This window comes from Neopelma chrysocephalum, unplaced genomic scaffold, assembly GCF_003984885.1.
Source record: "Neopelma chrysocephalum unplaced genomic scaffold, ASM398488v2 Primary Assembly neopelma1_42, whole genome shotgun sequence".
NCBI classification, from domain to species: domain Eukaryota; kingdom Metazoa; phylum Chordata; class Aves; order Passeriformes; family Pipridae; genus Neopelma; species Neopelma chrysocephalum.
In genome coordinates, this window is record NW_020897700.1 from 301,809 (window position 1) to 329,225 (window position 27,417).

Genomic DNA, 27,417 nt, shown 5'->3' on the forward strand with positions numbered 1-27,417 from the left:
AATAATAATAATAATAATAATAATAATAATAATAATAATAATAATAAATGAAGCCTAAATTCTGAATTATCAGATGAACCCAGGAGCTTGGTTGCAATTTTTGGAGAAAGAAGACCAAAATGGGGTGGGGTGTGAGGATTCTTGGTAAATCAAGAGAACTGTCATAGAATTTGGGTAGGTAAAATGTCACATAATTTGACTTTTTAATAAAGAGATATATTCATGTATACTACATTGTACTAACTGTATGAGGCTCTTAAAGACACTATCTCATAAATAGATATCAAAACACTTCATGAAAGTAATCAGAATCAGTACAACTACTTTACAGATGGAAAAACTAGGACAGATGGAAAAACTGGGACACAAAGGACTGAAACCACCTGACAAAGGAAGCAGCCAGCAAAGCCCTCATATTGACCTTATATCTCAAAAATCCAACAGAAGTATTCCCTACCCAACAGTAGGGTAAGGCACCTCTATACTTATGAATTTTACGCACAGACAATAAACTGCCCGAGTTAAACAAAATGCAGCTTCTTATTATGCACAGTATCTTGCAATTTTCTCATCCATTTTTTTATAAAATCTTGTTTCTATGCTTAGTATAACCACCTGATAAGAACCATTTCCTGGAAGCTTCAGATCTGATCTAAATATAAACACCTGTTTATGTTGTCTTTCTGAATACGTAAAGCTTTCAGGCTTTAAATTAGAGTGAAAGCACACCAAAAAATTCTAATTACTTTGACTCTCTGTATTTGACACCCAAAAAATTAAGTAAGGGCAAAGTATAAAAAAGAAGGGAAAAGCAGAAAGAACAATTTCAAGGTAATGCCGCTGTCTTTCCCTTAAGCATGGAAAAAAATCAAGGGGTGGTGCATCATTAAACATAGTTTACAAAGTAGAACACTTCTGTCAGTATTTAGGTAAATATTTGGCAATCAGTACCTAAATTTTATAATTTAATCCTGGGAAGACTTATGTGCAAACTTAAATTTACTCCAATGCTTAAAGTTTATTGTGTGCATAAATCTTCAGGATCACCTCTGAGTCATCCATTTAATGCTTGTGATATAAAACAGTGTGTCACCATATAATGTATCACTCTCATTATTTTTGGAATGGGAACTTTATCTGGGAAGCTAACTCTGACCATATGGGCTGACAAGGCAACATTTCCAAAACAGCACAAGAACACTTCACATGAAAAAGCTGGACATGAAAATAATCAGAATTTTCAGAATTACAGCTCATGTTTACAAATTTCAGTAATTTTGAAATATAAGATCATTTGGTAATTATTTACAGGTTAAAACTCTTGCCTAGTCTTGACCTATCACATATGACAAGCCTTTAAATTCTGAAAATGAAAAAAAATTGAAAGGAAGCATGGCCCTATAAAATAAAGCATAAAAATCAGCTTATACTTGTAAAGGCTCTGCACTGTAAAAAGGCTGTATTCACAAACAGCTTCTGTTTGTTATGGAGCATGTTTTGAATTTCCTACTGCTGACTCATGGCATAAGCTAGGAAACATAGTCAAGATAGAAAGACCGGCAGACAATTCACTATTGGCAGATAAACTTATTCACAGTGGTGAATTTGGCTCTAAGGACATGAAATGAGGTGTCATGAAATCCTAGAAAAACACAGTTTTCGTGTGTTTTTATTTAAAAATTAGAGAAAATGGAAAGAGGTATATGGAATAATTAGGCTGATAACACTATGTTTTTAGTTACAGCAGGCAAAGCCATAACAAAAACAAACAACTGAAAACAGAAGCAAGGCGCATAAAGCATTGGGTTTCTTTACATCCTGAATGTTTCTTTAGTGATGGAATAATCTGTCACCTACATCAAAGAAAAGTTTTGGGTAAAAAAATGCACTGTTCTGCAAATATTAAGCAGCATATGGAAACAAACCAACCAACCAACCAACCAAAGTTGCAGTGGTGCAAAGAATAAATGAATCCGAGTCATAAATGGGACTTTTGCATATGATCTCATGAGGTAAGTACTCAAGAGACATCAGGTTTTCAATAGCAGGGCAAATACGCGGGCACAGAACCTTGGTCACTACTCTGTTATGGTAATAGCAGGCATATTTCATACCTGTGACCTTTACTCATGAGGTTTTATTTCTTTTATTCATTTAAACCAGCTGTGAAACTAACCATGCTCAGTACAGAATGAGAGGACAGAGATGTTTTTGACAGGCAATTACAGCCCCTCACACTCAAGTCTGCACGGTACCAGTTCACAGCTGGCTGCAGCACAATAGAGAACTCCAAGATCCCAAAGGAACTGCCCATAACCAGAGAGCTGGGGCAAAACACTGGTACCATCTTCATCACACTCTCATAAGCATGACCATGACAAGAACTAACAGCAGGAAAAGCTGCTCCAGGTTTTTCAGCTACCTATTCTAAAGTAACTTGTTAACTTCTTTACCTGTATCTGCAAAGAAAATAATTTCACTTTAATATTTGAGATTGCCTAATTCTTTTTTTCATGTTTCATTTTATCTCAGAAGCACTCTTTTAACAGGGAGTTTAGCTAAAAAAAAAACCAAACATGCCAATCAGTGTTAAATCCCAGATATTTATCCTTTCTAATGGTACTCAGTTTTTAATCTGGTAAAGAATTTATACAGCTTTCAGAAATAGGTTCTCTCAAATACTGTAATAGTAAGTATATGTTACTTGGGATTTATGTTGGGACATGGAACTGTTAGAGCAAGTCCAGGGGGGCCAGGAAGTTGATAAGAGTGATGCCTTAGGATTCTTAAGATTTGTAGCATATAGATTTTTAATACAGCTGTATAGTTTCTAACACTTTAAAAGAGTGGTTAGCAGTTACTAAACTCCCTTTCTCATGCTTTGTACCAAATTCTCAAAATTCTTCAAGTTTTGTTTAATGTTCTTTTCAAGTACATCTTGTTTGGGACATGTACCTGGAAGGACATAATAAGATACTATTGTAGTCAAAGCAACCTAGGAGGCCCAGAGACTTTAGAGAAGCTTTAAAGAAGGCATGTGATGCTGAAGAAGATGATGGTGAAGAAGAAAGGGATCTTGAGACCTCTGACTCAATTCCAGGGAGGTGTGCCGAGGGGCGGATGTGAGGGAGGTTCGGGGGGGGCAATTTTCGGGTTGGATGAATCCATTAGATATGATAATTATTTAGTATTATAAAATTGTAGTAGGCCTATACTGTATCATACACCTATGTGCACTTATGTATTTAGTGTACCTAAAGAGCTTTAATAACGACCTGCTCTCTACTTTATCTGTACCAATATTGTCTAGAAAGATCTTTTCTTCCATTTTAGGCATCAAGAGGACTGGAGCACCTCCCCTATGAAGACAGGCTGAGAAAGTTGGGGTTGCTCAACCTGGAGAAGAGAAAGTAGCATGGATACCTCATAGCAACCTTCCAGCATCTGAAAGTGGCCTACAGGGAAGTTGGAGGACTCTTCATCAGGAACTGTAGTGATAAAACAATGAGTAATTGGGCACAAATTGAAAAAGAGGAAATTTAGGTTAGATATTAAGAAAAAAATTTTATTGTGAGGGAGGTTAGTCACTGCAATAGGTTGTCCAGGAAGGATGTGGATGCCCCAACCCTGGCAGTGTTCAAAGTCACGTTGGATAAGGCCTTGAGCAACCTGGTCTAGTGGGAGGTGTCCTTGGCCATGGCAGCAGGGATTGGGACTAGATGATCTTTAAGGTTCATTCCAACTCCTTAGCATTCTATGATTATACGATTCTGCATTTTAATATCTTTTTATTTGAAGCCAGTATGCACTTTTCATAGGCAAATGTTTTCTTTACTGTGAGAGGGGAAACAATACTTAATTTGATTCATTCTTCACAAGTCACTATGTCCATTACGCATCTGAGTTTTTCAAAATAGGTTTAGTTTTTAATGAAGGGCATTTCAACAAAGGAGCAAATACCCTGCATGTTACTATTATTTCAGACCAGTAATAAAGCATATTTCATGTTGTAAGATCACACATGTTGAAGAACACTAGGGTTAGTTTATGTTAGAACAGTCCTTGCAAGAGTTGCTGTCGTAATAATCATTAACGCATGAAGTGCAAATTATTGGTCTGGGCAAGCCTTCCAGCACAGATGGGCTGCCCCTGGAGGCAGAGATTTTCAACTAGCTGAAGCAAGATATAATTATTTCCCACTTTGCCCCTGAGCATTTAGAACAAAACAAATAAAAATCAATCTTTGATTGGCAGAGAAGTGAAGAAAGAAATACTCAGGGCTAGTGGAAACACTGAACAGGAGCAAACAGTCTCTGCCTAGTTTTCTAAGTAAAAGTAGGAGCCCAAAAAAAGATACATAAAATTTAAATAACAACATATATAAGGCTAGAGAGTTTACATATATTTTTACAATCAAATGCAGAAAGGATTATAAACTTTTTTTCTTATGCAGATGATGTTAATATCCTTCACCATACTATTGCCATTTAAAACTTGCAAGGACATAGCAATATTATTTAGAACTAGGAGAGTGTTTATCATTCTCAAGGTCAAATGCTTACCTACAACCATGAGACTTTAATCATCACCACTGCACTTTAAGGATAAACACCTCAGACTATGAATTCTCTTTCATAAAATGAAGAGAACATTAGGAAGAAAACATCTCTTCTGCATTCTATAAAAGCACTTCGAGTATAATTTTTTATCTTCTTCTACTTTTCTGTTATCATTGATCAATCAATAAACTTTTTTTAAGTTTATAAACATGTACACTAACACTCATTTTCACTGTCACAAACAGTATAGCATTTACTCATTTTTAGGGGAAAAGATAATATATTCTATTTTTAATGAACATTCTTCAATAAAATAATTTCAGTATCATGGGTCATGGTCTCAGAACTCCAGACAGGAAATCACAGAGATATCTGAAGACTTAGATGCTATCATCTATCAAAAAAAAAAAAGTTATTTATTCTTATTTCTTCTAGGAGAGGGGTGTATAGAGTTGCAGCTAAGGGACAAAGACATCAGTCCAAACACAGCAAGCATTTCTAAATTCAATAACAGTTAACCAAAAAAAGCATATAGGTTCAAAATCATGAACTTAACTTAAAACTAACCTAGTTCTCAACACCTAGATTTTGATACTGCGTTGTGTTCTAAGTGAAGTATTCATGTAGTAGAGAAGAAAAAAAAATCCTGCAAATAAATTATGAATTATTTTCTCATCTCTTTTTCAGGACACCAAGTGATGCGCTTTGGTGTCTCCAAGTTTCCTTTGCTTTAAACATAAAATATTATCATATTTTAAAATTTAATGATCAAGTCATAAAGATACTACAAAGAATCCGTGAATAATAGTTACTTCAAAAGTATTTTAGGTAGGTAAAGTTTAATGTTGACTTTAGAATGAGTAGTTTATCATTTGCCAACAAAATTGTCTACCTTTTCTTGGTCAGACAGTTTCTTATGGGCAAAACGTATTAAATTTTAGGGAAAACACATAGTTTGCAAAATTATTTCCCAAAGTGTATCCAGAGATTTATTTTCAGGCCTCATGCTTTGGAACAGCAGCATCTACATTTTAAATATCAACAGCAAAATATTTTTTATCTTTATACACAAGTAGAGAAAGTACCACTATAGGATCCTCAGTATTCATACACCTTTCTGGGCATTTACTATTTGACATTACTCTTACCTGTTTTTCATGACTCTATCTTTTGTAGCATAAGCTCGAAGGCAATGTGTACTTCATTTTACTACATGACACTTTTTGCCAGCATATCTTCCTCGTTCACATGTTATTCATCTACTTCAAACTCTGTTTCTTCTAAATAGTTAAAGAGCTCATTTTGTATTACAACATTATGATTAGCTTTGTATCATCTCTTAAAAATATTGAAGACTCATTAAAATATTACAGTTTTATTCAGATGAAGTTTGAGAGCATGAACTTACTCCCAGCTGAAAGCAAGTTAACACTAAAGGCAGTCATCTCATTATCTTATAATAGGCTGTGTTGGGTTTAGGTGGGGTAAAGTTAATTTTTTTCCCAGTGGCTGGTGTGGGGCTGTGTTTTGGATTTGTGCTGAACACAGGGTTGATAATATAGAGATGTTTCTGTTACTGCTGAACAGTGCTTACACAGAGCCAAGGCCTTCTCTGCTTTTTGTACTGTCATGCTGCTGAGGAAGTTGGGGGTGCATGGGAAACTGGGAGGAGACACAGCTGGGACAGTTTACCCAAACTGACTAATGGGATATTCCAAACCATATAATATCATGCTCAGTATATAAAGCTGGGGGGAAGAAGGAGAGGAGGTTTGGAGTGATGGTGTTTGGCTTGCCAAATCACCATTATGTGTGATGGAGCCCTGCTCCCCTGGAGATGGCTGAACACTTGCCTGTCCATGGGAAGAACTGAATTAATTCCTTGGTTTGCTTGTATATGCAGCTTTTGCTTTCCCTATTAAACTGTCTTTATCTCAACCTGTGAGTTTTCTAGCTTTTACCCTTCCAGTTCTCTCCCCAGTCGCACTGGTGGGGGAGTGAGTGAGCAACTGCATGGGGCTTGGTTGCTGGGTGGGGTTAAACAACAACAAAAGGTGTGCGACTTCAATCCTCCAAGTTCCTCTGGAGCTATCTCTGTTTACTATACAAAACTAAACACAGATGCTTTAAACCTTACCTAGACTAGATACTTACAGGTAGGCTAAAGTTTGAAGCATGAAGGTTCACCACAAGCACATTCAGGACATAAGCGCATCTTTGAACATTATTACAGTTACAATTGCGGGTATTTAGCAAAAATTGAGGAATAGACAAGCTCAGATACAAGAAAAAAAAGTTTTTAAAGACAAATTAAAGTAGGGTAGCCAACTTCCAATGGTGTGAATCTACTAGTGAAGAAGGCCTCATTTGAAATGTAATCTAGATGCAACAATATCATAGCTCCGAACATATCAATTTTCATTTGGAAATGTTTATTTCAGTTCATTAAAATTATATCTGTGTACCTAAAAAACAAATTATTGGGATGCTGGGTTGAAAAATTGCCTCTAGATAAATATTTTAGATATTAATAAGATATTATGAGTTTTGTTTAGATTTTGTATATTGTGCTATGCATTATTATTTCTTAATTATGTTTTGTCACCAGCAAGTAATTAATTTTCATCACACTTTTCTACTTGAAAGACTTCAAGAACCTAAAGGCATTCTGTGAAAGCTTTGAACTTCCAATTTCTTTTGTACTTTCCATTTCTCTCCCTATTCTCTGCTTCACACTTACATATTGAAAAATACAGCAAAAAAGCTCACATGTAAAAAAGAGAGCTGTATCAGCACTAAAAACAACACAGTATTGGAGTAAACAAAATGAAAAGTAAATCTTTATAAACATAGATCATGAAGGCAACAGAAACTGTTGTTGAAACAATTTAGTAAATTGCTCTTTAGTGACACTTGTCAATAGAACTTTTATTTTATCTCTGAAGCAACTATAGAATTGAATGTCCTTGGCATTCCAGTTTTATAAACCATAAGTTAAACTAATTCTTGAGTGAACTTAAATTGCTAAGCCCTGATGTTTTTCAAATTCCCCTGAGTATCTCATACTTTCCATACAAGAAACTTTTTATTCATTACAGACCTCTTGGAAATAGAAACCACTACCTATTCCCAACTAGGACTGTCATTTTGTATATAAACAAGTAAAATCAGCAAAGTACCTTGAGTTTTAGTTTTCTAAAAGAAAAAGGCAACTGAGTTTATTGCAGAGCATTTTCAAATAGTTATAACTACATGATACCCAGGTAGAATAATCAGCTTTCTGTAGCAACAATTCAACAAAGCATGTGTAATATCTTCCAGAAATATTGTTATTTAGGAGCAGGGTGCAGTTTTGAAACACCAGTGGCAAGACTTGACATCTACATATTTTATTGTATGGATCACTGTTGGTGATATACTTATGATGATGTAGTGTACTACCTTAGCTGTATTTTGTATATTGTTTAATTCTATAGTGTTACTTTTTATGCAGAGCACACTCCCAGCTATACTAATGATTTACTGGTGTTGATAGTTAAGCATTTAAAAAAAGCAGCGTCATTAATATTAACGGCACTCAAATTTTTCATGATTTTATAAAAATACAGTCAAGTTTCAAGAATTACAAAAGGCGATTAGTAATCTGCAAATATATCTATTGCAAAAAATCTGCTTTTTCAGAGCCAGAAATGCCATAAGTGCAAAGAAATGACATATGGTCAAAACCAGACAGGCTGCTAGCCAGCAACCGGATAACTGAACAATAAAGAGGACAAAGTTATAACAACCTATGTCAGTATTTGCCATATCAGGCTGTTGATTGGGTTTCTAAAGATATGCAAGGATTAAAGAAGGAAAGGCTAAAAAAATCTTGATATTGACAAATGCAAAGAAAGAGGGAATAGCAATAGTAGTTGTGTTGGACTTGTTGATTTTCTCTCTGAAAAAGACACCAGACTCCTACATAGATATGGAAATGACAGCAGAAGGCAAAAAAATGTTATGTATGCATAAAAGGCCACTTAAATTATCTGAGGTATGAATATCCAGATGAGATGCCACTGCTCCATATGCAGAATATTGTTTCTGGCCTATGAAGAAATTCTGTTACACACAGTTACTCCCTGTGAAGGTGATTTTGTTCATATTGCTAACCACAAGAAGTCACACTTGTTTGCTACTGCTTCTTCAGCAAGACATGTCCCACTCCACAACTACAACTCTAGAGCTCTGTCAGGAAGGGTGTAATCCTCCTGAAGAGCGAGCAGAACCAGCAGGACTGCGGCACTGCTCCTCAGAGAAGTAAGCAGTGGTCTTGAGAACAAGCAGCAAGCACTCACAGCATAAAGGGCTGCCGCAGTCACTGAAATAGCATCCTTGCCTGCAAATTGGATCAGCACAAATGGGATGGGTTGAGTAACTCAATGTAAGTGCTTCAGTGTCATGGGATTTGATTTCAGAATTCTCTAAATTTGAGAATATTTTGAAATGAGAGATTATTCCCAAAACAAAACATGCTATTCTTTCAACTGCCCATGTTTGCCATTATAGATGCTTATGACACCTGATGTGTGGAAGATCAAGGCATAACATGAAATCATAGACAATAACATTTCTGCCTACATCAGCTGTCATTGACTGGATATTCCAGTTTCACAAATTCAGCAAACTGATATGGGTACTGCTGCCACCACCACTGAGGTCAGATGAATCTCTCAATGCTACAACATTGGCCATTCCTTCAACCACATGTGGGATCTGCACTTCATCTGTACAGTATTTCAATCACCATCCTTTTGATGCACCACCACAACATGCTGCCAGGTTGTGCCATTCTACCTGTATCAAGTTTGGATATTCATTTCCCTCCTTGGCCAACCAAGTCCTAGAAATGACTGCCACATCACCACCACCAGAACATTTTCTCTTTGAACGTTAAGAGGAAAAACTGTGTGAAAAACTGTTCGAAAAACTGTTCAGAAGAAAAAAATCATATCACTATTCTTGAAGACAGTTGTTGAGTGATCTTAGCCACGTTACAACATACCTAAAAAGTTCTGAGTTTGAAAGCACATCCAGAAGAAAGTGATAAATGAGTGTATCACTAGACAGATTACTCTGTGTGACATGTGAGATGCTATCCAAGAAACTCTTGTCTCGCATCTGCATTGATGCCTCTGTGTTTTTCAAAAAAGAACACCCAGATTGTGGCAGAATCTTATTTGAAATGAGTCAAGATCACAAATATCTACTGCAGTAGTTTCTGCTCTTTGTCTGGTGTGACTAATGAGTTACCAGGTCCTGTCATATCCAGCAACAGACCAGCATTTCTGATGAATTTGAGGACTTTGCCAAAAATCTCATTCATTTAAGCTATCACCATCAAACAATTATGCTGAATAAATGATGTAGACATTTTAGAGTGCCTTACAAAGAGCAAAGGAGACCAGCCAACAAAGCTTTTCAGATCTCTCACTTGTAGCAGGTCACATCCACAGCTGGGCAAGGACAATCTCTGAGCAACAGTGCTAAAACACAGATTTCACCTATGTCTCTGCTGAATGTGTGGGATTTTAGTGCACCACCAAGCAGCCCTGATTCACAGCCCAACTCTCCTTACTCTTCTTACTCAAGAGAGACACACTGCTGCTGGGCTTGTGGGACATGGGTATTTGCAGTGTCCCAAGAAACTTGCCCGGTCGAGGGAAGTAGGTGTATTGCAAATATGTGCTAGATGTGCATGTTGCAGAGATGGGTATGTCATATAGGGAAAAGGAATATATAAGTACAAGGGAGACTACAATTTTGGTGGACAGGATGAAAGCTTACACAGCATGTAGGGAGATGTATTGGGTCTGGCTGAGCTGGAGTTCATTTCCCCACAGTAGCCCTCACAGTCCTGTGCTTTGCATTGGTAGCTAGAAGGGTGTTGCTAACACACTGGTGTTTTGGCTACTGCTGAGCACAGCATCAGCACTGTAACATTCCCTCCTTAGTTGATGGCAAGATCCTGGGAGGGGACCCAAGTAGGCCAGCTGACCCAAACTGACCAAAGGGATATTCCATACCATGCCAGATATAAATATTCCATACCAGTTCAGATATAAAAGCTGAAGCAAGGAGCAGGAAGGCAGGGATTCATTGTCTCCAATGCCTGCCTGTTGAGAAACTGTCACATGTACCAAAGCCCTGCTGCTCAGGAGTGGTCAACCATCACTGCTCATGGGAAGCAGGGAATAAACTGTGTTATCTTTCGCTTCTGCGTGCACAAGCTTTGCTTTAAATAAACTGCCTTATCCCAACCCACAAGTTGGGGTTTTTTTCCACCTCTCTCTCTCTCCTGTCCCACTGGGAAGGGGAGTGATAGAGCGGCTGGGTGGGCACCTGGCATCCAGCCAAGGTCAACCCACCACAGGAGACAATACAAATACAGATGAAAGAGTGAAAACTGGATTTAAAGATTGTCCCAGAAACCCTCTTGATAGACCAGGGAGTAGAAGCAGGAAATGGGAACTTATGCATACTTGATATGCATAATTTTGCTTGCTGTGAGCAACTGTGCAATTGTTGACCATCTTAGTAGTGGTGCTACACACAGAATTATTCTGTGTAGATGTTTGAGTCTCATTGCATGTGGCTTAGTTATCAAGTTACTCTAGTAAAGCAGCTCTGTGGATCTGCTGCAGAGACACTCCTGTCATCAATGGCAAGGTCCTGGCTAAGACAGGACAGTCTAGAGATGGGGAGGTTTCACTCACACTACTGCAGAAAACCTGTCAGCATGTCAGAACACAGGACAAGAATTTTAGAAAACATGTTGTTTCTTCACATGATTTTGTTTACAAGAATTGAAGACAGTCCAGATGATTTGTATTCTTCTGTACTTGTGCTGAGCATGGGAATACTTAGCGCAAGAGAGGAGAGAATGTCATCTCTTCCAATTTCCACACGCTTTTTCTTTCAGTAAGGGGCCTCTACCAAATGTGCACTGGTAAGAGATACAGTTTTCAGACCCATATAGTTTCAGAGCCAGGAGGGATGAGCAGAGGTGAATTCATGTCTTTTTACCAGCTATTGGCAGGCAAGGGATCATTGCAGACATAAGTAGACAGAAACAACAGACTTAATAGTAAATCAAGATACCTGTGCAGAACCCTCTATCAGGCTTGAGGAGCTGCAGCTAAAGGTGAAGATACGAGTACTGAGAGTGAGTGCAGGAAATGAGGAACAAAAGTCATTGCCTGGAAGGCTTGGTATTGATGGTAGATTTTGATAAAATTTATATCTCCATTAATTTTATCCGGACTGCTTCTAAAGACTGGGAAAACGGTCCATGGTCCTTTACAGCTCTTATTACAACCCTGCCTTGTCCCTGCTCTTTGTCTGTCCTGTTTCTCCTACTTGTATCAGCTGGCTGTGTTTTGTACACTTCTGGTGACACCTTCATGGTGTGGAGCTCACCAATCTGCTGGGGCATTGTCCATAAGGTGAAGCTGATCAGTTAGAACACAGTCTGACCCTCACCACATAACTGCTCATACAGAGAGCTGCATCCTTGCCTTCTGTGTGTTTTGTGCACACTTTACAGGCTTGTAGCTGCTTCTGGATTTTGTGATCTCAAAGGATGTGGTATTTCTCAAGATGGATGCCTAGGTCTCTCAAGTACATCTTGTCTACAGTGAAACTAACCCGTCTGGTCTGAAGCAGCTTCATAATAATGAAAGGTAGGCACTTTGTGTGAAGTGTTTAATTGCATATTAGACATCTAATTTCCCATCTTACAACAGACATACAGACAACAATAAGTTGCAAATACACATGCTGGATAGGTATTGTAGGACAATGATAGCAGACTGATCTCAATGGGAGGGAAGTGCAAAATGTAGTAAAACAATTTTTAACAACAGTGCATGTGAATGGGAAGGCTGAGGCTGGAAGAATAGTTACTATGCTGACAGGCTGTAAGTAGGGACGGAAGAATTAGGCAGATTAAACAAATGGACATTGATGAAAGGCAGCTAGTTATGGTTGGGAAGGGTGATGATTCAACAACTGAGAGCTACTCAGCAAGGGACAATCTTTGTGAACACACAGCTGAAGTGTTCTTATTGTTTATACTAAAGTTGCTTGAAACAAGTGTGAAAATAGACCACAACTGAGACAGCCCAAAGTAGCATAGGAAAAATGAGCAGAGTGTGTTCTGCTGCGAAGCAAAGAGTCAGAAGTCTAAAATCTGAGCAGCTGTATGAGTGTCAATTACCAGGGAACTGCTCTCACAACACAAGTCTGTATCTTCCCTTGATTATTCTTTTTATATATAATAATTTGCTTAAGATTACGATGGAAGCGTCTAGGAAATTGAAGACAAATAGTTCATTTTAAAGGCAGAAACTTTACTGACTTTACTGATGGTTGTGTGCTGGTAATGAGGAATCTTGAAACTGAAGATTTAAACATGAAACACCCTCTTATCTTTATTGCCATATGTTTCAAAAACAAATCCCACCTATGGTGTTATTAGCAACATCAAAGCTTTTGAAAATTTTCTGGAAGTCTTACATTTTCCATTTGGCTCAGAGACACAGAGGAAGGCTTTTCAAAGCCCTTGGGAATATATCACAAACACAGTTACATATATTAACAAGAAAATGCCCTGCCTTGTAACAAAAAGACCAGCTTGCACATTATAGCCAAGTCCAGAGGGACATATGCAGGTGGGTTGAATTACAGGTGGACTAATAAGCAAAAATACTGATACCAGCTTATTTCCATTTCAATGGGAGCTTGACATTACATATTAGATGAAAAAGTTGGAAATTTTTCAAAGAAAAATGCACATGGTATTTCAAAAGCAGCTATCATTTTAGCATATTGTCTGGAACTAAAGGCCGGAGGAAAAGATTACTATTCAAAATGCTCAGTCTTCTTTTTTATTTCTTGCTCAGCAACTCCCTGGCAGAAATGGTAAAAATGTAGATTTTAACCTTTCAGAAATGTACTTCACATGATTTCACTGATTGTAATATTACACTGTCATATTTCTCTGTGAGGTAGTTGATGATATTGATGAAACAAATGGCATCTTATGATTACAGACATCGTGCCATTGATTGACCAAGAATTCAATTACAGACATTTCAAAGAAAGAATATGAAATATTTCAAAGCTTTAACCTGGTAGCTAAAGTCATCCTGGGCAGAGTGTTTTAATGCACTTTATTTCCATTGTGGAACTATTTAAAAAACATAAAGCTTTTTACATAAAGTTGATTAGATCTTACATCCTGGAGTATAACTCAAATATGAAAGGCTATGCTAAGCATTTGAAATATTGTCCTGAAACAGTTTGAAACCTACACATTAGTAGTAAAATATACAATTTCATTTAATAGCAACATGAGTACTTCTCAAAAGTAGATTTCCATTATAGTATTCCCAAATGACTGTGTCTATTATAGTCTATAAATAAAAAGTCAACTCACAAGACACAGATTGGACTCTGTGGCTGAGAATCAATGGGTCTGACAGTGCCAATGATGCCTTCTGTTAGCATAAAATATATTTCACAGTAAAAAAATTACATCTCTGAACATATATGTACAATTAACATTCCAAAACATACAGCATGTTACGGCGAAGCATTCAAAACAACCAATGAGAATTTTAAAATTCTGTAGTAGATGTGGAAATATCATAAAGTGAGACTTAATACTTGTTGTCAAAAAGATCTGAAATAAAACCATGTGAAATTTAAATCTCACGCTACTTCCCATGTATTGCAGAGTGCATCTACTCCAAAGTTCTGAAGTGGACAGTCTTATCATTTTTGTGCAGAAGAATTACATTGCAGGAATGATTTAAATTCACTGTGTACCAAAAGCCTAAGGCAAACAAAATGTCTAAGTTAGTAGTAAGAATGTCTTTTTGACACTAGAAGAGATAATGAATCCTATTACTAAAACACAGCAGTAAGCCTAATTTTGAAGTCACATATAAATTATAATTCTGAAATTAGCATTTTTTATTTCACTCCTACTTTTAATATAGTTTCCTAGCAAATTGGTACATAAAAAATGTAAAGAGGAAACAGCAGGCAACAATTGGCTCTTCAGTATACATGCTCAGACTCTGAAGCGGTTGGATAACCTGGATAACTCAAACCTACATATAATAAAAGATACATGTAAAATTCAGCCATAAGAACACACTGCAAGGGTGCAATGGGAAAAAGGCAGCATTTCTGATGACTATGGAACAGGGAAATCCCCCAGCTGGCACCAGGCAAGCAGTGAAGAACATACTGTGCTCTCAGCCTGGGTATGCCTGCATTCCTCCTGAAATGAAACCAGCTCATGCAGAGCCAGCTCCGGTGTCTCCGCATCATCGGCACACTTAAGCCTGAGCTTGAATAATTCATCCTTGGCTAATCAGGAGTTGACCATATCTGGATAAGCCGAGTCCATTTATTAAACATGACACCTGTAACTGTGGTTACAAGAAAGGAAAGTTTTTCCTTGCCATATGGGGTTCAAATACCCAGATCTCCAGTGCATTAGCTGCTTATTCAGCTGAAAGATGAACATTTCTCATAATGTCTTCTTAGCCAGTTTTATGGATGTTGTTTAGCCTGCAATTTTCCTACTGTTAGTTTTCAATTTTTTACAAAAGTTCAGCATGGAGAACTAGTTTGCAGTGAAAAGACTAGAAGTATTTTCCTTCTACTTTCCTTTCCTTCCTATTTCAAACACTAAAATTTATCTATGTAATTCCTCACCTGCACTTTGATTCTGCAAAGCAGTACAATTTCCAGTTGCTCACACAGGCTTACTGTAGCCCTTAAAAATGTCTTGCAGATTTGTATTTTATTCTCTGATTGTGTTACACTGTATTTAAAGGAAATGGTAATCCCACACATGATATGAGCACTAAATCATATATTTAAAAATCTTCAACTGTGAGGGACTACAAAAGTTTAAAAATTACTACAAATACTCACCTAGAGAAATAAGATTAATTGCTGTTTTTTACCTTCTCATAGTGTTATACTGCCATTGTCTCTGGTAGAGAACAAACTGCTGACAACATATCTGTCTAGCTTCAGTCAAAGGATCTAGAAACATTTTAACTAAAAACTTTGGGAACAGCTATGAAACATACAATATGACTGAAGATTCCTGCTGAAGTTTCTGCCAATATAACTAAATATTCTTTTAATGTTGCTTTTAATTTACTCCTGTGAAATGTAGAATTCTGACAACTACAACCTAGAATGCTCTTTTCACTCTAACACATGCTAAATTTATAACTTCCCCTTCAAATTACTAATGTTTAATAAATAATATAATTAATATCATTCTTTAACAAACCAAAAAAGCATACTTTGCTTTTAAAACATTCAAATGTTCAAGAATTCTATGCAGCTAATTTTCTTGAATCACTACATTAAGTTTTAGTAACAAAAAATTCAAAAACAAGGCAACAAGCTACTGTGTAAAAATTTAAAAATATATTTTTAAACCCAGGATAATTTAGGGCCAAACGTACAATGTAAAGTAATTTTAACTCTAATGCATGCAGTTGTACGGCTACCATAATTAATAGCACAGTTAAAAATGTAATTAGACCAATACTTTTGTACAAAGAAATATGCTGCTATTATCTCAGTGGGAGATAACTCTGGCCTTTAACTTGAAATAACTCTGCAAGTTACCTTCCTGATAAACAATGCAATATTAATATCACAGCTGGGAGCAGTTCTCTCTCTGAACACTCACAGCAGGCATCAAATTTGTTGCTTAATTTTTGTAAGAATTGTAGGATTCCTATCTAATGGGTATCTTTAGCATCAAATAAGAGGAACAAGTAGAGTTTAAGATATAATTAAAGTAATTTCATATTAAGCTAAGGAAAAAAAATCCACTAAGCAGCAAATATTAAACCATGAAAAGCATAAATGTAACAAATTATTCAAGCCATGTATAATTGTATGATGCAAGATTCTTAGCTACCAGTAATAGAAAGATAAGCAAATAAAAATTAGGGGGAAAAAAAAACCAAACAACAAAAAACACCAGAAAACCCTCACAAAGACTTGGGGAAATGCTTGTGTATGTATTCAGGTTATGTTGAGATTCCAAGTTGAACTGCATGATATATTATGGTCTCAGATAAACTTTTAGCAGGGCCTGTTGTGATAGGGCAAGAGGTAATTATTTTAAACTAAAGAAGGGTCAAATTAGATTAGACATAAGAAAGAGGTTTATTACAATGAGGGTGGTGAAACACTGGAACAGGTTGCCCAGAGAGGTGGTGGATGCGCCACCCGTTGGAAACATTCATGGTCAGGTTGGATGAGGCTCTGAGCAACCTGATCTAGTTGAAGATGTCCCTGTTTATTGAAGGGGTGTTGGAGTAGATGACCTTTAAAAGGTCCTTTCCAACCCAAACTATTGTATTATTCTATAATCCATCCTTTTAAAAAAAAAAAAATCAGTGACAATCTTATGGACTTTCTAGATTCTTTAAACAAAAGAAACACTGTTTTGACTAGAAAAGGGCAAAAGCCTGACACAGGCATTTCTTCCACTTTGAACACCACTGAACTACACCTTTTAGTATGCATCAAGATGAGAGGCTTTCTTTTGGACAAAAAGCACATTATTTGGTAACTGACTAAAATTGAAATGTAAAACAGATGCATAGCAGGCCATCTGCTCAATTATGAGATTATTCCAAATTCTATAACTAAGGAATTCTCTTGAAAAAAACTAATAGACTGTACCTATCCTAAGTCCATACCTAACACAACTGTCAAATAGCAAGTTGTGATAAATGACAGTAAGTGCTCTGTGGTTCTTTATTCTCAGCCTAATTTTACCCACAGCTCATTTTGGCATTTATCATGGCTCCTCTTCCCTTCTGTTAACACTTGAGATACAAGATCAGGGGTTTAGCCTAATTTTAAAAAAATCAAAAAAAATCAAAATGTTGAAAAACAAAACTGCACTCAACATTTGAAAAATGCTGATTTTGTGTCTGATGTTTACGATGACCATATTGCAAGGAATTTTCCTTTACAGTATTTAGTTTTGGGGTTTTTTTTAAAAAAGTGCCTTTTAAATTGCTTCTACAGTAACTTTGGCAATTTCAAAGAGCAAGGAGATTTTATAGCTACAGAGTGCTCAGCAGTTTATGCACCAGAACAGTCAAAAAGAAACTTCTGAAATCCCAGTCAGCAGTTTTTATCTACATTTGCTTTTAATTCTACATAAAATAAAGTGAGATTAATGAGAATGTCAGCTGTCCCACCTGTCAGTTTATCTAGTGATGGAATAAACAAAACACAGAAAAGTGTAATAACATTTTGATGTTTTGCTGCACAACCAAAAAACCCCAGTCGGAGATTTTGTGTTGCCTTTCATAGAATCCCTCCTCCCAAAATTTCTTTTCTAATTTTAGCAGATGCTGAGATTATATATATACGCATATATATAATATATATATACAGGCATATATATATAAATATATGATGATCAAAAGTTATTGTTAAAGCCTCTATTCCCCAATACATTCCCTATATTTTTTTAACAAATATAGGTTTATATTCCTATAAAAAATGATGCAAAAAACCCCAATGAAGACTGTCTGACAAAGCATCTGCACAGTATGAGAAACAACACTGGATCTAAAGCAATATGAAGAAGTATCTGGACTACTCCACTCAAGTAGCCACTATAGCTACATGTCAAAGAAACAGTTTATAAAAAGGGAAGTGCTGGGTCCTGCACTTGGGTCACAAAAATCCCATGCAACTACACGCTTGGGGAAGAGTGGTTGGAAAGCTGCCCAGCAGAAAAGGACCTGGGGGTGATGGTCAACAGCAGGCTGAACACGAGCCAGCAGTGTGCCCATGTGGCCAAGAAGGGCAATGGCATCCCAGACTGCATCAGCAATAGTGCGGCCAGGAGGACCAGGGAAGTGATCATCTCCCTGTACTCAGCACTGGTGAGGTCACACCTCAAGCACTGCATCCAGTTCTGGGCCTCTCACTGTAAGAAAGACACTGAGGTGCTGGAGTGTGTCCAGAGAAGGGTAAAAAGGCTGGTGAAGGGTCTGCAAGGAGCAGCTGAGGGAGCTGGAGTTGTTTAGTTTGGAGAAAAGGAGACTTTTTTATCGCTCTCTATAACTACCTGAAAGAAGGTTGTAGCAAGGTGGAAGTTGGTCTCTTCTCACAGGCAACTAGACACAGGATGAAAGGACACAGCCTCAAGCTGCACCAGGGGAAGTTCAGGTTGGACATCAGGAGGAATTTCTTCACCGAAAAGGTTAGGCATTGGAATGGGCTGCCCACGGAGGTGGTGGAGTCACCATCCCTGGAGGTATTCAAGAAATGACCGGATGTGGCACTTAGTGCCATGGTTTAGTTGACAAAGTGGTCATCAGTCAAAGGTTGGATTCGATGATCTTGGAGGTCTTTTCCAGCTTAAATGATTCAGTGATTCTGTGAAATTTATATTAAAAAAAAAAGAGCAGCTTTGCATTCACTGTGGTCACGCTATCCTCCATCTCTAGGTTGTGAGCTCTGCAGCACGGTTGCAACATGATGGTAAAAAGACAAAACAGCTTATAGACAAAAAAGGAAAAACACTCAGAAACAGAAGAGATCAAGGAAAACCTTCTCAAAAATAGAGGGTTCAGATAACTCAATAAGCTAAGATCAGAATATCATGAAAAAAGAATCAAAGCAGTGTGAAAAGTAATGGGCTGAAATGTAATACTACTACCAACTGATTGCTAAGTTGCTAACAAGAAATTTCTCAGATGGAGAAAACAAAGGATAGGAAAGATATAACTACCTTAATCAGGTAAACTAATGTCTGCATGATTTGGCTTTGTGAAAATAATTAATATTATCCTAAAATGTGTAAAAGCCACCACAATGATAAAATCTCATTGAATGTAATCTATACAATTCTCTCTTTCTTCAGAAAATATACAGTTACACAGAATCAGATGCAGAAAATAAAGCTACTAGAGATCAGAGGAATGGCAACACTATCATTTAGTAGCACATGATAAAATCATATCTTGTGCATCCTAGCAAACCAAAACACACAAAAGACCTGATTTTTCTTTAAAATGGAAGAAGAAGATCTATTTAAACTGAAGCAGTATCAGCACATAAAAAGAATAAATTGACTCTCACTAAAGCTAAGGCTGGACACTGTAAAGTGTTTTCTAATCAACAAAAGTGGCAATAGTGAAGAAACTGATAGTTTTTAAATTGATGCAGATGTACATTTAAATTGATACAGAATGTTTTACATTTACTTTTTAATGCAAAAGACTATCTCATTAGCGTGCGGAATGTCACTCCCATGCTTGCATCCTACTTTCCTACAAGCCAACCTGTACAGCTGGAAGTTGCACAGAGAGAAATATTAAACAGAAAGCTAAAGATGTCTTAATGGGTTACTAGAGGAAACTTGTTATTTTATTTTTACCCTTGGTCTTAAGATACAAAATGTATTTCTAAATGAAGATGGAGGGAGGAAATAATCCACCTCATCCAATTCTTTGTGGTAATTGTTTGTTAATTATATTTTGTTCTTTAATGAAATGAGTGAATAATATTTGGGTTACCTTACCTTTCCTTTCCTACAAAAGGAGATGCACGATTATATACAACATTAAGGTTCGCTACTAACCTGGAGGAAGGAAGACCTATCCTGTGACAAGAGTAACAAAAGTACTGTCACTCTACTCCCACACAGCCAAACTAGAATCTCTGATCCTTCCAGACCACATCATAATGAGTGTGATCAATTGTATTTTAGTTCACAGAAATAAATTATTATTGTATCCCATTCATTTACATAAGCTTTAAAGTAAAAATGCATCTGACTGCAACTGATTCCCTGTCAGACCTTCGCTGGATTCAATCCTTCATACTCTTCCTCAGTGGAACTACTTAAGCAATCATGAATGTGCAGGTGTGGGGCCCACTGCTGTACTTCCAGGAATTATAACAGCCCTACAGGTACTACTTTTCAGAGATTTCACTCCCAGAGAACAGAACATCAATAAGGAGCATCTTTACGTCACCAAATGGGCAACATATATTGGCAGTTTTGAAACACAAAGATATAAACCACCAATAGTTAAGGAGAAGAAACAGGATTTCAAACCTTACATATTATGCTATGTTTTTCATAAGAGGTCTGTAACAAAATAAACAAACTTGGGTAGAGCCCTCCCCAAATCTTCATTCGTGAAGCCTAGCCATGATGATGATGATGATGATGTAACAAAATGAAGCCAAATGAAGCTTTCTTCACAAGGCTCTTCCATTAAATAAATACAGTAGATGAATAAAAATTCTGTCACAATGAGAAGTTAAATTGTCTATATGGACACCAAACACTAGTGTCTTCATCTGGACATCACACTGATTGCTACCTATATTGCCATGATGAATCAGAACTAGTAACAATAATGAAGCAAAATTCATTATGCCAGTCTGATCTATCTGTACCAGACAACAGAAGTTTGTAATAAAAATCAAAGTTTTGAAAATATTCTATACATGTTACTATGGAAACTTAATAAGCGGGGGGTTTTTTTGTCCTTTTCTTTTTTCAAATATCTTCATTTGCTGGAAAATCAAATTTAATGTCATAAAATCACAGAATCACTGAGGTTGGAAAAGACCTTTAAGATGATCACGCTAACCTGATACTGCCAAGTCCACCACTAAACCAAGTCCTTCAGGAAGATTCAAACTCTTTTGTAAGCTGGAAGGAGGAGTGAGATAACATTCATTATTTATTTTCCCCAAAAGCATCATGCTCAGAAACAAGTTCCACCCTCCAGCCAGGGAAAAGAGAATTACACACTCAAAGTATAAATTTAGCAACCTTTGCCTAGGGATTTTTGGCAAATACTTCAAATGAAAATTAACATCACCCTCAAATGAAATTATTTAAAAAATGTAAACAAAAAGGAGGAAAAATACATGATATGTGGTCTAAGAACAGAGGGAAAACTGTAATGTGATTTGGGAAGAACTTGAATAAATTGAGACTTTGTCTCTTCATTGTGTCAAACAAGAATTCTCTACCAGTTTCGAGGGATTTTCAATTGGTCTCTCCAATATAGTAAATAAACAGCAATTAATACTAAAAAACTTAATGGACTAAAGCTAACGGAAGAGAATGTTTTAGGGTGGATGTTCTTAACTTCATTGATACTTTAATTGTCAAATAGGAAACTGAGTGCACTATGATCCAAAATGATAAAACATTAGGCATGTCCATCTAAGTCCAACAGGGATGTACTTGTGAATCCATTGTGTTCTGGGGTTTGTACGAGCACTTGATCAATTAAATCATCCTTAGCCACTTAGAAAATGAAAATGCTTTCTCTCACCTTGCCTTGCCCTTGTTTTCAGACTCCTGTGTTTGCCCTGACTTTTTGTCTCTATGAAGTGTCTCAGATCCCTGCCTCAGACACCAGCTTGCTTTGCTCATAGCAGCCCTGTGAGCAGCAGGGCTGCCACAAGCCACCCACTGTATTCAAATGTCAGAAATGGAGGAGTGGTGAACTGCACAGTCGATGATAACACACAGCTTCCCAAACTGTGGTGAGCTTCCAAACTAAGAAAAAAAAAAATTTAATAGTAGGAACCAAGTTGCTCAGGACCAGTAATTTTGGGTATTTAAATTAAAATGCCAGTTCTGTTTTTGCCTTCTGCCTATATACAGTGCTCTGATCATTCCAGATAAATATCCTGTGTCTTCTGTTGTTGACTTCTTAAGAAATAGCACGATTGAATACGATGTTCCCTTCCCCCTCAAACAATTCCTCTTTAATGCTTCATGATTCTGTTGTCATCTTTGCATAGAACAGTATTTTCCATAAACGCTTGTTTCAATATTAAATTTCATGAAGTTAAAATGACAGTGAGGCAATGCCAAAATTACACACCTAAAACTGGAAAATGAAGTCTACAGAACACAGTGTGGGTAATAAAAATGGCTAATGGGTATTTAACTTTTAGGATGCCTTTTAAAATTTTTTTTAATAAAATAATTTTCAATTTGGGTGAAATTGGCCATTTTCCCTTTCATTTCTTAGAAACTTTCTTAAAGATAAGAAAATTTATTATGTAATGATGTAGCAATACTAGCACAGATATTATTACATGTCAGTTTCATAAATTATTGCCTCTAACAGCAGGAAGGACATAAATCTACCTTCCTACCTGAAACAAGGCAGAAAGTTTAAAAATCACAACAAACAACAAAAAAGGACAAAAATGTAGACTCCAACATCTTATTAGTTGTTATTTAATCTCTATGCCTACTTTTTGTATGTGTGCCTGTCTTAAGAAATAAAAATGCATAAATCTTGTGCACTGCAAGGGCAGCCACAATTTACCATATGCTCAAGCTTTTAAGTAGTATGTCCTGTCAGTGCTCAGGTCTTCACATAAAGAAAGTGACATAATCGCTCTACATCTGAAAGAAACAGGCATTTGCTAAATAAATAAAAAAAAAAAGACCCCTAAATTTGGATTTCGGTAGTAGCCACAGCAAGTACAGAAATCAGAGGCCCAAACACTTGCCTTGATGGACCTGGTGCAGGCATCTGCCTGTACAGTAGGAAAACATTCACCAAAGACCTGGATTGGAGGGAACTTGGACATCTGGGGAGGTCCCAGATGATTGGAAGTTGGCAAATGTCATGCCAATCCACAAAAAGGGCCGGAAGGAGGACCCAGGAAACTACAGGCCCGTCAGTCTGACCTCAGTGCCTGGCAAGGTTATGGAGCAGATCATCCTCAGTGCAATCACACAGCACCTACAGGATGGACAAGGGATCAGACCCAGCCAGCATGGGTTTAGGAAGGGCAGGTCCTGTCTGACCAACCTGATCTCCTTTTATGATCAGGTGACCCACCTGGTGGATGAGGGGAAGGCTGTGGATGTGGTCTACCTGTACCTCGGCAAGGCCTTTGACACCGTCTCCCACAGCATACTCCAGAAAAAGCTGGCAGCCCACGGCTTGGACAGGGGCACTCTGTGCTGGGTTAGGAACTAGCTGGAGGGCCGGGCCCAGAGAGTGGTGGTGAATGGTGCTGCATCCAGTTGGCGACCGGTCACTAGTGGTGTCCCCCAGGGATCAGTGTTGGGACCAGTTCTGTTTAATATCTTTACTGATGATCTGGACAAGGGGATTGAGTCCATCATCAGCAAATTTGCAGATGACACTAAGCTGGGGGGGAGTGTCGATCAGCCAGAAGGCAGGAGGGCTCTGCAGAGGGACCTGGAGAGGTTGGAGAGTTGGGCTGATTCCAATGGGATGAGGTTCAACAAGGCCAAGTGCCGGGTCCTCCACTTTGGCCACAACAACCCCCTGCAGCGCTACAGGTTGTGGACAGAGTGGCTGGAGAGCAGCCAGACAGAGAAGGACCTGGGAGTTTGGATCGACAAGAAGCTGAATAGGAGCCAGCAGTGTGCCCAGGTGGCCAAGAAGGCCAATGGCATCCTGGCCTGTATCAGGAACAGTGTGGCCAGCAGGTCCAAGGAGGTGATTCTTCCCCTGTACTCAGCGCTGGTGAGGCCACACCTGGAGTGCTGTGTCCAGTTCTGGGCCCCTCAGTTCAGGAAGGACATTGAGGTGCTGGAGTGGGTCCAGAGGAGGGCAACTAGGCTGGTAAAGGGACTCAAGCACAAATCCTATGAGGAGAGGCTGTGGGAGCTGGGGTTGTTCAGCCTCGAGAAGAGGAGGCTCAGGGGAGACCTCATCACTCTCTACAACTCCCTGAAAGGAGGTTGTAGCCAGGTGGGGGTTGGTCTCTTTTCCCAGGCACCTGTCAGCAAGACAAGGTTAAGTTGTGCCAAGGGAGGTTTAGGTTAGATATTAGAAAGAATTTCTTTACAGAGAGGGTGATCAGACATCAGAATGGGCTGCCCAGGGAAGTAGTGGATTCTCCGTCCCTGGAGATTTTTAAAAAGAGACTGGATGTGGTACTTAGCGCCGTGGTCTAGTAACTGCAGCGGTAGTGGGTCAAGGGTTGGACTTGATGACCTCGGAGGTCCCTTCCAACCCAGCTGATTCTATGATTCCAAGGGGTCTTGCTACTCATCCACTTCCTTGCACATTTTTTTATAAAAGAGGTTGCATTTGATGAGAAACTGTCCTTATACACACAGCGAGGGACCTGCACAAGCCTCTGACTAAGCATTCTGACTCTGTGAATAACCTAGGGCAGTTAAAATGATAGCGTGAAAAATGCTAATCTGCCCGTTGTTGTAGATCCCCCAGCAGAACATATTCACAGAGCTCTGCAGACTACAGCAGAAGTTTCTCACTTCTCCCCTTGCATCTGAACCTTCTTTCTAGTGAAAAACTTGTTTTTTTCAGTTGGATTGAGGATTTGAATCTACAGCAGTAACCAAAAGTAGTAAATGATTTTGAGTATGTTGCAGAATTTTACTCATGAATGCAGTAAATTAAGAATGCACAAACAGTGAAATTATGTAATTCAGCCCCTCTTTTAAGAAACAGGAATTCAAAGAAAAAGAAGGAAGTATGGCATTTTATAAAGAAAATACCAATCCCTTATCTGTATTATGTTACCCAAAGAACTTGCATTGATTTGGAACAGCATGTGACCATAGGAAGTAACAGTTAAGGAATGCAAACAAGGGAGCCAGCTGTTTTCCATATGTGTGGCATGATAGTGACAAGAAAACAAAGACAATTAAGAAACAATCAAAGCTGATGTCTTCTACATGTTTTAACTTCAAGTGAAATGAAATGTGACAGAGTGGACTACATGTAAAAAAAAAACACATGGGTACATCTGCAATTGGTGGTAGAACAATGTGTTCCAGTTAGAAAGAAATGTATAAAGAAAAAGAGATTTTTAAATTAAAAACAAACAAACAAACCCTTCAAGGTAATTAAATAAACAGGAAAAAAAAGAGCAAGGACAAACCAGTGGTGGACAGTAATAGTAACACCAACAAAAATAATCAAAATGCACACACACACACAAAAAAACAAAAACAAAAACCCTAAGCAAACAAACAAAAAAACACCCAAAAAAGAAAAGTAAAAGGAAAATCGTATCCCAGTGGAAAGGATAATGAGTTAATTTATAAGCCTCTGAAGAGGACTATGACCAACATGACCTGGCAATGTGCATTCACAGGCCAGAAAGCCAACTGCATCCTGGGCTGCATCCAAAGCAGAGTGGCCAGCAGGTCAAGGAAAGTGATTCTGCCCCTCTGCTCTGCCCTTCTGAGACCTGGAATGCTGCATCCAGCTCTGGGGCCCCCAGCACAGGAGGGACATTGACCTCTTGGAGCCAGTCCAGAGAAGGCCACCAAGATGATCAAAGGGCTTGATCACCTCTCCTACAAGGGCTGGCTGAGAGAGTTGGGGCTGTTCAGTCAGGAAAAGAGAAGGCTCCTGGGATACCTCAGAGCAGCCTTTCAGAACCTAAAGGGGGCCTACAAGAAAGCCAGAGAGGAACTTTTGACAAGGGCATGCAGTGATAGGACAAGGGGCACTGGCTTTAAACTGAAGGAGGGGGTATGTTTAAGCTAGATATTAGGAAGAAATTCTTTATTGAGAGGGTGGTGAGGCACTGGAACAGGTTGCCTGGAAATGTTGTGGATGCCCCATTCCTGGAATTGTTCAAGGCCAGGTTGAATGGGGCTTTGGGCAAACTGGTTTAGTGAAAGGTGTCCCTGTCCATGGCAGGGGGTTTGGAACTAGATGATCTTTAAGGTCCCTTCCAACCCAAATCACTCCATGATGGTAGGAGAAGAAAAAAAGCTGTATATATCCAAGTAAGGAAGAAAAGGCAAAAATCAGGAGGACAGCAGGAGTGCTTAATGAATATTTTGCAAGAGTATTTATGACAAGAAAAGCCATTCAAAATTGAATTTATGATTAAGATGCTTTTCCCAAGTCCAGTGAATCGAAAGGATATCTTCCAGGTGATGATTGGAGTAATTCAAGTGCAATCCACAAAATTTGACCAAGTGGATGGCATAAAAGCTGCAAAGTGGAGTGCTAACATTAATTTGGCAAAAGTGGCAACTCTGTTGTTCCTGTTGTGGAGATGACATTTCAGAATCAGAAGGGGGCAAGCAAAACACTAGGGATAGGAAGCAGCAGTATAAATCCATAAGTAACACTGGTTAAAGAGAGCAACTTGAATGTTTTCTTCATGAATGCCAGATTATCAAAATTGCACAGACTTGGCACTTTGTTTGGGTTTGATTTTCAAAAGAACAGCCAGAGTAAACCCAAGAAAACAATCTGGAAGATCACATTGCCTTTTTGAGGAAATAAAGTTTGAATTAGAATTGTGTTAACAAACAAGGATAATCCTTATGCTTACAAAGCCAGTTTCTTAAAGGCAAACCTCCTGCTCTCAATTAAATAATGGATATGAGTAAAGACAAGTCATTTGGGTGGTTTGAAGCATCCTGTCATTCATTTGTTCTTCAGATTTAATCAGAACTGCCATGAGAACAAGATAAAAATTTCCATTAGAGTGAATTGCTCTCGGCTTGCACAAACAAAAAAAAAAAACAGAGTTCCTGCTGCTTTGCAAAGTGCTGGGCACAGCTGTTTAAAAAAAAAAAAAAAAAGGAAAACAGCTACAGAATGGCTACAAGTATCCAGTGGGCCCCTATATCTCTGAATAGTCTCTATCTCCAGTCTCTGAAACTGTGTGCTCTGGAACACCGATGACAAACTCCCTGTACAAAGGGAAAATTTCAGTTTTATCATCTTACCATAAGATGAAAGAGAACCAAACCACAACAGAACATAAA

At 38.0% G+C, this 27,417-nt stretch overlaps 1 protein-coding gene across 1 annotated transcript in view; it reads right to left on the minus strand.

The window, feature by feature from the left end:
• KCTD8 (potassium channel tetramerization domain containing 8) overlaps nucleotides 1-27,417 on the minus strand; it is a 105,403-nt gene that overhangs the window by 59,157 nt on the left and 18,829 nt on the right. The gene's annotated exons all lie outside the window — the stretch shown is intronic.